The sequence below is a fragment of the Semicossyphus pulcher genome, unplaced genomic scaffold, assembly GCF_022749685.1.
Source record: "Semicossyphus pulcher isolate SPU_LCO1_2020_fin unplaced genomic scaffold, fSemPul1.0.p SCAF_1, whole genome shotgun sequence".
Lineage (NCBI taxonomy): Eukaryota > Metazoa > Chordata > Actinopteri > Labriformes > Labridae > Semicossyphus > Semicossyphus pulcher.
In genome coordinates, this window is record NW_027211603.1 from 771,837 (window position 1) to 780,306 (window position 8,470).

The window sequence follows — 8,470 nt, forward strand, 5'->3', positions numbered from 1 at the left end:
TGTAGATTATATCTCCCTACATAAAGGCTGTTGTGGCTTCAGTCCTGGGAGGACGATACAGAAAACCAATAACACAATCCCAACAGGATGGCACCTGTTTTCTCTTTACTGCTGCAGGTGTGGCTGTATATCATGGTCACTTTTAGGAGACAGGGCTGTTGTGCACAAAGACTGACAAACACTCGGTGTGTGGCCAGGAAGAGCGACAGACGGTTCCGGCTCAGATTCATCGTCTCCACCATAGAAGAAGTCTGAGCGCACGTTTTTTTGGCCTTTGCCTGTAAAAGTTAGTAAAGAGTCAGAATGTGGGAAGACAGAGTGGTGCTGACGTGCAGCAAAGGGCAGAGGGTCGGAGTCGAACCCAGGGCCGCTTAGTGGAGGGGGGCCTCTGTATGTGAGGTGTGCGACTCAACCACTGAGCTAAACCGGCTCCCCAAACTCAGTGAAGTTCTAGTTATATTTGATTTATATGTTAGAGACAAGTAGCAGGTATTTGTGTCTTAGCTTATTAGCTTGTTAGCATTGGTTTATTTGTGGCGACCCGTGCATCGGAGTTATATGTTTGTTCACCGTCTGCTCACGCTCCCTACAGAGATTCAGACGAGCAGCATCTTCTTTAGTTTGATAAATACACAAACATGGTCACCTCTGGCTCCAGAAAAACAAGGACCTCGAGGCTTCTGATACATGGTCCCTGTTGCAAAAAGAGCTTTAATCGTTCCAAAAGACTTCACTGACAGATTTCAAACCATGGAGGATCAGTGTTCAGGTCACTGCCTTCATGCGAAAATAAGGAAGAGAAAACAGCTGAGGAAAAACTCCCCTGACCCCTGACCCCATTCAGATCACCATCAGATTCCACATCAGTGACCTGAGCAGATCAGCATGAATCAGCTTCTGTCCTCTCCAGGAAACAAGAAGAGGGCGGATATACAAACTAATGTTCCTGATAAGAATGTGTTTAAAGGAAGGAGAGCGACTGTAGCTCTGAGAGGAGCTCGCAGGTGAGAGCTGTCAAAGCATTAATTAAACATCTGTAGGTAGAGGAGACGAACACTTGTGACATTTAGGTCATTCAGCCAACAGATAGTCGTTCCTCGCTGGCTCAGGACGGATCCTCACAGCTGAGACAAACAGCTGATGTGATGTGGTTTCAGTCTCAGGCAAACTGAGCGGCGTTTTCTGAGGTTTCCTTCTGCGGCTCACACCATCACATATTCTCATTTCTACATCTACTCAACACGTGTGATATCGCCGAGTTCTCACACTGCAGGAAGCTCACAATGATCCAGAATGAAATCAACTCCATCTTTCAATTTCCTTTAGAATAAAAACTCGACGTGGAAGAATTTCCTCCTAAAAAGTCCGTCTCAGGCGCAGAGAGACTGAACTCCTGATACGATTAATTAATCTGTCGTTTAATGGAAAAAGAAGCGTATAAGCTGGATGATTGATTCATCGGTGAAGTCATCTATCAAGTTAAAAGGGGAAAGATTGACATGTTCCAGACTTTTCCATTTTGCAGCCTCAGCTCTTTCTCACTCCCAGATTATTAAACATGGCAGCGGGATGAGGGTGACACTTTGAATGTGAGGCAGGAGCCAGCGTCGTGTCTGCACAGAGTCTAAAGAGTGTAAATGTCCACTTTGGGTGGAGGCTGGGGAATGTGGATTGGTTCGATTCCCGTGTGACACTGATGGTCAAAGCTGACTTCTTTTAGAAAGGTGACATCTTTTTGGGTTACGTAGTTGATTCCTTTAAAGTAACATTTAAAGTACTTATCTGAGTTTGTTTGTTACAAACATTTCTTTTCTAAACCTTGCCGACGACTTTTGGTGCTAAAACACGACCAAACTGCTTCCAGAGCAGTCCAAGCGGGTGTGTCTTATTTATTATAGCTTAATCTGTAGGCGGGGACGTGGATTTCAGGCATTGCAAGTGTTCTGGTTTCTGTTTGTACTACGCTTGTAGTCCGAGTAATATCGACCAATCACGTATCAGCAGGCTGTGGCGTATGCAGGAAACACAGTCCGCGTGGAGAGCAGGCGTAATGTAATCCACCGTAACGACATCCCAGCTCCATCAGCATCATCTGACGACCATTTAGCTTCTTAGTAATCTCTATAAACAGACGTCTGCATGCTAACGGCTAACAGCTAACAATCTGTTCTAGATCTAAGATTCTGCTTGAGATAAATTCCCTTGACGCTGTGTCACGAAAGCCGTTCAGATTTCCCGACTTCCTCGAATGCACTTTTGACTAATCTGCATCATGATGTTGAAATCTGGCGACAGTAAGAGCCGTTAAATAAAGTCAGTCACAAGAAAAACTGGTTACTGTAAACAAGGCAGCACGCGGAAAAAAGGTCGTGACCAGAAGCCGTTTACTCTAACCGCCTGCTACACGCCCGCCATGTTCAACGTTAACCCTAACCCTTATTTGTTATCTGATTAACTTTGACAGTCTAAGCAGATGTTTCATATTTATTAAAGCTAAGTTAACCAAAGGCCTGTGTGCATGAAGAGTGTCACTAGATGCTTAACTTTATCTTAACTGTATGGCTGCTGACTGTTAGCTGCTGTATCTGACGAGTTGGGAGCGAGAAAGCGTTGAAAGTTTTTGCTGTTGGTTCCATTATTTAATTACAGAAGGATTCTTTACTTAAAGGAGCGTCTGTGTAGCTCAGCGGTTAAATCACGCGTCACATGTACAGAGGCTACTGTCATCGATGCAGACAACATGTATGAACTGAACTAATCCAGACCTCAAACAAGTGACCGACAGACGTTCACAGTCTGACATGTAGGATGGACAGTGGAACACGTGCAGAGCTCTGACACAGACACACAACAACACGTTTACAGTGAGCCTTATTGTGACACACAATTTAAAACAACAAAAGATGTTGATGGCTGACTGGAGAAGGAAATAAACTGCAGAGAAAGTGATGAAGTAACGGGCGAGCAGATACAGGAGCCTGTATGTTGCCTTACATGACGATGTGTATGTGTGGCAGAGGGATCAACAGCTCATCTCCTTTTCATGATGCACTCATATCTGGGAAGTAAATCTATTGAAATAAACAAAAACAAAAACACTGCAGGGCCGGGGATCAACTTTTTATTGGCGCTATGTTTCAGTGTTTGCCTTCCTCCTGCCCAGCACGCGCCCTCCTCAGTTGGGATGTGCATGCATCTATTTAAAGTAAATCCATGCATGTCCTTTTTTGCTTTAAGTACAACTTTGCTGACTTTAGACACACAAATCTGCAACACGGACCAACAGCAAGCTGCAGAGTCAGAGAGCTGTCCTCGTTCCTCCTCCCTCAGTCGGACTACAAACTGCCACACAAAGGAGGACCGGTGTGGAGCGATTGTCCAATTAGCTACCGAGCTAACAAGTCTTCTATCAGACAGTAAAGACAGCAGGATACTCCATCAGACCGGCGTGACAGATGGTGAGACAGTAAAGCAGTGTTTGAATTTTATCCCAACTTTCTCTTATCTTTCTTGACACAACTGCTTCTGTCACTTTTCGTGTGTGTACAGCCGAGAGCATCACTGTGAATGCCACCTGGGACAGGCTGTCTGAACATGTGCACGTTATCCTCCTTTGGTAGAACAACTTCCTCCCCTCTACGGCAGGGGGCTTTTTACCCCACATTACAGGGTGATAGTTCACAACAGCTACGAACACTTCTGCTTTCAGATGTGATCAACCAAAGCTAGTTCTTTCCTAGCATAACACGGCCCTTAGCAAGACTGTTTAGTGTTAGCTCGTTACCAGCTGGCTAGCATGTTAGCCGTTAGCTTGCAAACTCATCACGAGACACGCCTTAAAACCAAACAAGCTCCTTAAAACGTGCTCAGCAAACTTCCTAAAGAGCTTCCCTATTAGAAAACGAAGTCACGGTCGCTTTAACTCAACGCTTTCATGGCGTTTAATAAATGTAGAGAAACAAAACTGTTAAACCGTTAGACACTATGGGCTCAGGAGGAGGACGCAGTCAGCAGTGTGCTTTGCTGTTAATAAGAACACCTTTTGTGTTGCCAGATTGTGAAAGATTCCCCCCGGTTGGTTTTGATCCTCTGGCAGCACTCACACGTTATCACTCGCTCATGTAATCAGAAAGATGTCACCAAAGGACCTGCAGAGGAGAGCTGCACGTAAACATGATTTTCTACATCAATTAATCCGTCAATCATTTTCTCAACTGAGAGTTCAGTGAGTTATGAGTGATTGAAGTCGGGGAAAAGACTCAGTTTAAAGATGTTTTAAGATTTGTCTGACGAGCTGTCCGACACCAAAACACTTCACCTTAGAGGAGGAGAGGCAGCACCTTCATGATGAGGGAGAGGATGGATTATTATCGCTTATCAATATTGTTGTCGGCTAATTTTCTATAATCAATTAAGCATGTAATCGTTTCAGCTTCGCTTCAGAGCTCCTGGAGCAAAATCCATTAAATACGATTCAATTATAGCTTCAGAGTTAATGAAATATTGTTAAAACCCTCAATTAATGACACTTCAATCAACAATAACATACAAAGAAACTTTTTAATCACTTTATTGACTTTTGAAACTGCAGAACTGCTCGAAACTGTCACTCAGCGAACCCTTCATACTCTCACTTCATTTCCAACCAGCAGCTGACTGAAGAAACTAAAGGAGCCGACGATCTGCTTCTTTCTTAACGTAAAGTTAAAGTTGCTCCCTTCGTCTTTAACACATGATTCAGACTCAGAGAACCTTTTTAAGCACAGGTGCAAAGAGTCCCATTAATGATGCTCCTGTTCTGTGCAGACACAGGTTTAGTTGCTGCTGTGTTTGACGAGCTAAAATATATTCTATTAAAGTTTTTACTAACATGTAGAACGTCTTAGTTTAGGAAGCGCTGGTCCAGTATTATTGAGAGACTCCTAATCAATGACTTAAGAGGGATTTTTCCAAACCTGGCAACCCAAATATGTTCATATAGAGAGTTTGTAAAGAAATGTGTTTGTTAGCCATCATTTTAGCCATTTAACACCTTAAATTGTGCTTATTTAGGAAGTAGTACCAAAAAGTCTCTGGTAATGAGGTTACCACATGATGTGGCTGATGAAATAACAAACGTCCAACTCCGGAGGGTTAAACATCCATCAAAGTATCCGAGATGAACTCTAAACTCACCTCAAGTCTGACAGAGTCCGTGCAGGATTATAACGCAGTATTTCATGTGCTAGTGTTTAAAGTAACGGAAGGTTCATGCCTACCTTGGACGTCGTCCCGGGGTCCTGGTAATGAAACTGTTGTATTCCCTTCGCCCTGCTCTCCTCTTCCTCTCCTCTTCCTCTCTTCTTTGCGCGTCTATTTGCTCCTAACGTCGCTCCATCCCTCCGACTCTCCGGACGCACAGCGACCGGCGGACCACGCAGCTCTGCCGGGGAAAACTTCCAGTCAAAGTGCCGATCTGCGGACGGGAGGAGCAGGAGCAGTGATGGAGGCAGGAGGAGGAGGAGGAGGGCGGAGAGAGGAGCGATGTAAACCTGATCTCCCGGACAGAAACCCGACTGCTGTTGCGCTGAAATTCAATCTGAGGCGACAGACACCGAGCGGCTCCGAGCAGCAGCACCTCCTGCCTGAACCGGAGACAGGGGGGAGAGCTGGAGCGGGGAGGGGGCTGCAGAGGGGGGGCTCCGACGGACAGGTGGATGTGTGCATGTGGATATCTTTCTGTCACCTCAGGCCAGAGCAGAAATCTCCCTGAAAAATGCACAGTGTGGGTTTTAAAATAAGAGAACACGCTCAGAGTCTTCATTATCAGCTCGTAAATATTAAACATACAATAAATGCAATTTAATAAAACCTCTTCACTTCCGTCCGCAGCCCGGTGCAAGGTGGTTAAACAGCCATGAATAGAAGTGAACTGGAAGAGAATGGAGATCATTTCAGGGTCTAAATTTAAGCTTCATTAAAGATTAATGTCAGCTAAAGAAGCTAAACTGAGAATCTGTGACTTTCATGTGATCAGGGTAAAACACTATGAAGAGTCGTCTCAAGACACAAAGACTGGATTCACATCAAACCCGACACGCGTGAACACAGCTCAAAATCTACATCATAAAAAGCCTAATATCAATTTTTTTTCTCCATAATATGCTTTGAGCTAAATGCTAACGCCATCATGCTAACATGCTCGAAATAACAATGCTAACATTGAGAAGGGAACGAATCCTGTTGTCTAGCGAAGCCTTAAACCTGCATTCTCTCTAATGTCCAGCAGGGGGCGACTCCACTGATCCCATTGTATGAAACCAGATGAGAAAACAGTCCTCCTCCTCTCCTGATGTGTTCCCTCAGTAAACATGTTCCTGATGACTTTATGGTCTCAGTCTCTAGTTTCAAGTCTTCTTCAACACAGCATGATGTTCATTTGGTCACTGACGCTCCCATTGAGAGTCACACAGACCAGGAAGCAGGGGAAGGTTTAGGGCGGGGCTACCTGTGATTGACACATTTCTACCTGTCAGTTAGGATAGAGGTGTAGCGATGTGTAGTCTGCGTCCCTAACCCCCATCTCTGAATTAAGTGTGCAACGATGCTGAACACAAAGCAGGCTAAAGCGGAGACGATCTGTCTGTCTGTCTGATAATATGTAACATCGATCCAGCTGACATGTGACGAGACGTCCCTCTCACAGTTCAGAGAGGAAACTAAAGTCTGAAGGTTCAAATCAACAGGAGATTTAAAGCATTGATAAACACCAACGTGCTGATAATTACAGATTGATATTTGTGTTGGTGTGAGGTTATTAGTGTGATGGAGAACAGGCTGAGCATGAAATGGGATATACTGGTCTGATTCATCCACCTGCCCTTTGAGCAAATTGTCCGTCTGGCAGCTCTCTCTCTCTCTCTCTCTCCTCTTCTCTCTCCCCTCCTCTCTCTCCCTCTCTCTCCCTCTCCCCCCCCCCCTCTCTCCCCACCTCTCCCCTCTTCTCTCCCCTGCTCTCTCTCTCTCTCTCTCTCTCACCTTCACTTCCTCTTACTGCCCGTGTGTGTCCCGGAAATATTGGAGACGAGACTGCCCCCCTGCAAATAACCGGTCATCACCATCGCAACCACGCTATAAGCTGGAATGGGAGGGTGTTGATCATGGCAACAGTGGCAGGCAGCCAGAGCAACAGCCCGGCTCTACCCCAGGGGCAAGACAGAGTGTGAACTCCAGGGTTTGATACGAGTGTGTGCACACAGATTATTTCTCGTTTGCACTGACAGCTTCTCAAAATAAAGGATATCCAGTCCTACAACTGCAGCGAGCTGCCATTTTGCTCTCCAAAGCAAGTATACACACATCAGCGACTAAAGACTCGGGTCTTAGTTGGTATTAGAAATGTGTTGACGTGGTTTAGAGACAAGATCCCAAACCACCTGTCCACACGTCCACCCTGCAGCTCTGCCCAAACATCATGTTCATCAAAGCACCAGCTGTAACCTTAAAGGGACAGGAAGACTTTTTGGAAAGAGAAATATTAGCTTTGTGATAAGAGAAGATTCATCTCTCATCATGTGTGGGTTTAAAACGGAAGTAGATCTGGGAGGCAGTTAGCTTAGCTTAGCATTAGGGCTGCACAATTAATTGAATATTAATCCCGATCACGATTTTGTCTTCCCACAATTAAATAAACATGATGGACAGAGATATAGACGTTTAAAATGCTCCCCCCGTAGAAAACTCTGCTGCATATTAAACCAAGCGCTCCCTAAACTAACAGCCGCTCCCCCAGGGGGCGATGGAGAGCTTTGGGCTTGACCTTTGGGAGAAGTGGCATGTCATGTGATGAGCGCCTAGCTGTCAGCAGTCATTTAGAGTGGAAGAGGAAACAACAGAGACGGTCAGAGACACTAAAGTCAAATGTCTGAACAGAAGACGAAGAGCTGGTCCCCTCAAACGGCTCCTCAGCGCTGGCTGGGAGGTGTTTCAGGTTTCGGGCGAGTGATGTTAAAGGAATAGAATTTAAAATCCTTCTTCTTACTTACAAAGCTCTTAATGGTCAGGCACCAACATATCTTAAAGAGCTCATAGTGCCATATTACCCCTCTAGAACATTGTGCTCCCAGGATGCAGGCCTGCTTGTGGTACCTAAAGTCTCTAAGAGTAGTGTTGGAGGTAGAGCCTTCAATTACCAGGCCCCCCTCCTCTGGAACAATCTACCAGTCAAGGTCCGGGAGGCAGACACCCTCTCTTCTTTTAAGAGCAGACTTAAAACTTTCCTCTTTGATAAAGCTTATAGTTAGGCCTGGCTCAGGCTTGGACTAGCCCATAGTTATGCTGCTATAGGTTTAGACTGCCGGGGGGATCTGACACACCAAGCTTCTCTCTCTCTCTCTCTCTCTCTCTCTCTGTGTGTTTCTCTGTCTCTCTCCCTCTCTGTCCCTCTCTGTCCCTCTCTCTCTCTCTCTCTCTCTCTCTCTCTCTCTCTCTC

General features: G+C 45.4%; 1 protein-coding gene across 1 annotated transcript in view; it reads right to left on the bottom strand.

Moving 5' to 3' along the window:
• The window catches only part of shank2b (SH3 and multiple ankyrin repeat domains 2b), a 227,999-nt gene extending 222,656 nt beyond the window's left edge, over positions 1-5,343 (bottom strand). Inside the window, exon 1 of the mRNA XM_069664439.1 lies at positions 5,259-5,343. The gene's annotated coding sequence lies outside the window, so the exon portion shown is untranslated. The remainder of the gene's footprint in view (positions 1-5,258) is intronic.
• Between the last annotated feature and the right edge of the window lie 3,127 nt (positions 5,344-8,470).